The sequence below is a fragment of the Pinus tabuliformis genome, chromosome 5_1 (assembly GCF_031772625.1).
Source record: "Pinus tabuliformis cultivar Carrire ecotype Pingquan chromosome 5_1, CPIR1, whole genome shotgun sequence".
Taxonomy (NCBI): domain Eukaryota; kingdom Viridiplantae; phylum Streptophyta; class Pinopsida; order Pinales; family Pinaceae; genus Pinus; species Pinus tabuliformis.
The window spans coordinates 622,221,024-622,225,034 of NC_142305.1; the positions used below are offsets into that span (position 1 = coordinate 622,221,024).

The window sequence follows — 4,011 nt, forward strand, 5'->3', positions numbered from 1 at the left end:
GCATCTCGTGTTTAATGTGGTGTTGTCTCATTGATACTGTCCACCTTTGTTGGACACCTTGGAGGTGGTAGAGTACTTGGTCACTATGTAGGTCAACCTTGACTACATTGAGAAATCTATAGTGTGGTGGATCATGTAAAACAAGATGAAGAGCATTTACTAGTGGGAAATCAAAACCATATCGAGTTGCCAAAGAAAGGCAACATCTTTCCTAGAGCAAGTGGTTTACTAGGAAGCAAATATAGCAGAAATCTCACCATCTAGTACAAGAACTTTAGGGACTATTTCTACTCAAGGAGAAGCATTGATCCAAGTGCCCATCCCATTGTATCTCAAAAATAAACCTTGATACTCATAGTTTCTAGTCATGATTTTTTTGAGCTTTGCCCATGCATTTTTGGGTGCAATTACACACTAAGATTAGAGCCCCAACTCATTGTGCTAATATTCTTTCCAACAAGTTAAAGAAGACCCAAAATAAAGCACAAATCAAATGGTTATGATATGATGGGGCTACAATTTGTTTTAGACTACTAGATTTGTCTAGCTTGATTTCCCACTTAACCACAGTCATCATAGAATTAAGGTTCTTGTGATTTAGGTTTTTTGCTTGCATCACTATAAATTGTGGCTTCAACATCTTGTTATGGGTTTTAAAAAATGAATGTAGCTATAACATCTCTTCTTATAGATACATTACCCCGAATCTAACCATTTTGCATTACTATGTATACTGTAATGTTTTTCACCATTTGATTCATTAATATAAGTTCATTTTCAATGTAATAATTTGTTTTCAATATTCCACTTCTTTTTTCTCGGGTTTTATACTCCATTTATATTATCATATTGCTTCATTTTCCTTAATCTAATTTTGATTAGTTATTGCTATAACCTCTTACATTGGGGTATTTTGAGGCCCATTGTTCTTATTGTATTGAATTATGTAGCTTCATCCACCTTCAATGACATTATTGGCCTTAAAACTTATTTGTGCTCCTTAAGTGCTTAAGGTGAGTGGGGAGTTAAACAACTCCATCAATGAACAATCATTATCGAGAAAATGCTTTAGGCTTTGACATAAAAAAATAAAGATTCAAATTGATATACCTAACCATTTTCCTTATGTATTTTTTCCCAATCTTATAAAGATAAATTCCTTCATGTCTTTTGGGTAAGTTAACTTTGAAACAAATCTTACATTAAAACTCGTGGTTAAGAAAACACTCACACTCATCATAGAATAATCATAAAATAATCCACCAATAAACATTGAGATTCACTTCTTTAAAGAGTAAATAATAATATACTTCCACAAAACTATGAGCTACCTTAAATGACTTAAAAAACTCAATTCTCTTTTTCAAACTAAAACACAAATAAGTCTTTAGTTAAATTGTAATGTCAACGATCCTTTTAACTTCTAATAACATCTTTTAAGTGTTAATGAGACTTTGATAAAACTGAAAAGATAAACACCTCTGAATAAAAGTTTATTTAAATATACCTCAAAACATCTCAAACTTCACCAACTCATGAATTATTAATATATTTAACTTACCAATTAATCCATACAGCAAATTGAATTGGTATCAAATCTAACCCGAGAATTGAAAACATATTTAAATGAGATAGCCCACAAAATATTTTAAAGAGTTCTTCCCAAAATGCACTCAGGTGTTTATTCCTAGAAACGGTATCAATAGAAATTTCAACCTCGAAGTACACCTTAGAAACTAACCGAACCCACGGACCTTAAATTGAAAATAAAAATAATTTTAATATATAGTTAATATAAAATGATGCTTCTAATCTCCACTTTAAATTGATTGTTCGAACCTTCAACCAGATTTCCGGACCAATTGCAGGGCAGGAATTGTGGAGGCTGCGGGTTTCGATATCGTGAATGGGATTGATACGTTGAATATACATACAGAGAGTTTCGTCCCCAAATTTTGAAAACCCTTTTGATCGTCATCTCTCGTTGCGATTCCCTTTTTGGTCCATCAAATTCAATGGGGAAGAACGAATTTCTGACGCCGAAAGCCATAGCGAACCGTATCAAAGCCAAGGGCCTGCAGAAGCTGAAATGGTACTGTCAAATGTGCCAGAAACAGTGCAGGGACGAGAACGGTTTCAAGTGCCACTGCATGTCGGAGAGTCACCAGCGCCAAATGTATGTCTTTGGCCAAAACCCCGACAGATTTCTCGACGGGTACTCTGAAGAATTTGAAAAGGCATTTTTGGAGCATGTGAAGAGAACGCACAGGTTCAGTCGTGTGGCCGCCACCGTCGTATACAATGAATACATCGCCGACCGGCATCATATCCACATGAATTCGACGCAGTGGGCGACTTTGACGGAATTCGTGAAGTATTTGGGGCGAACGGGCAAATGCAAGGTCGACGAAACCCCCAAGGGTTGGTTTATTACATATATTGATAGAGAGCCCGAAACTCTGCTCAAGGAATCTTTGAAGAATAAGAGGATACGGTCAGATTTGGCGGAAGAAGAACGGCGTGAGAGGGAAATTCAGGAGCAAATTGAACGGGCTGCGAAAATGGTGGCCAGACCCTCGACTTCTCCAGATCCAGCGAAAATGGAGGACAAACCCTCGCCTTCTCCAAATTTAGCGAAGGGACAGGGTATTTCTAACGGCAAGATTGCTTTCTCCCTATCCAAGTCCGCTTTAAATAACGGCGAGTCTGCGGAAAAGAGAAAAATTGAGTCCTCTTTATTTGGAGATGGTGAAAAAGATCGCGGCAAAGACCAGGTGAGTATGGGGATTAATGGGGATAAATCTAGCGACTCTGCTGTTTTGTCGCAGTTGATGGAGGAGCAGGAGCGTGCGAAGGAAAAGATGAATAGGAAGGATTATTGGCTCTGTGAAGGAATTGTGGTCAAAGTTATGAGTAAGAGTTTAGCTGACAAGGGTTATTATAAGCAGAAGGGGGTTGTAGTTGAGGTCATTGGTAAGTATGTTGGGGAGATTAGGATGATCGAGAGTGGCCATGTCCTCAGGGTTGATCAGGAGGAGCTCGAGACGGTGATACCACAGATCGGCGGGCTTGTGAGGATTGTGAATGGCGCTTACCGGGGATGCAATGCGAGGCTGCTGGCAATTGACACGGATAAGTACTGTGCAAAGGTGCAGATTGAGAAGAGCATCTATGATGGAAGAGTGCTGTCGGCAATTGAGTACGAAGACATTTGTAAAATTGCGCCACATTGAGTTCGGAAAGAAGATTATAGGGCTGGTATGTTGTAAAAGCCTTAATTGTTAGCCTTGTGTGTGTTTTCTGGAATTTGCAGCAAGAACCACACCCCCTAGACCACAAAACACCGGGTTCCTTCAGCTTAGTTACCATGTATGATAAGTAAGTATTCTATCAGAATCACCGTTGACTTGTACCCACCAACATCCCGAGCTATTCGGTTGTTGCAGACCACTGCAAGAATGGAATCCTGGTGGACTGTTTAATGGTTGTTTTCTGTCACCAGTAAACCAAGGTCTAATTGGGAATACAAGTCTTATTTTGTGTAGTGGAATGCTTTTCCATCAGATGTATTGATTAAAATAGTCACTTCTGTTTTCTACCTGCCTTATTTGTCTCAATGACATAGACCTGGAAGGGTCTTCCTTCTGTTGGTAGGCATTGTTATACGGACTTAGATTTTCAGAATCTGTAAGATAGCTTGGGCAGTTTGAAATACAACCAATTTTCCCATAATGGAGACAACTACTTGGCTGCCTTGCACAGTTCTGATCCGAATAGGAAGTTTTGCTTCAGGCCTAGCAACAAGCGTTATGGTTTGTCATTGTATTTGTAGTTTCGTTGACGAGCCATGCCTATTCATTTGTATTCTTTTTATGTATATGACATTATACCACACAAAGACATCTATTGTAATCAATACCATTAGTAAGGTAGAACCAAAGAGTACTATACCAAACTATATGGTAATATACAAATCGAGAATCTCCTAAGATACTAGATACCTTATATTCG

General features: G+C 38.3%; 1 pseudogene; it reads left to right on the forward strand.

Annotated features, from left to right (window-relative positions):
* The first annotated feature begins 1,833 nt into the window (after nt 1-1,833).
* On the forward strand, nt 1,834-3,600 carry LOC149166475 (KIN17-like protein pseudogene; annotated as a pseudogene).
* The last annotated feature ends 411 nt before the right edge of the window (nt 3,601-4,011 follow it).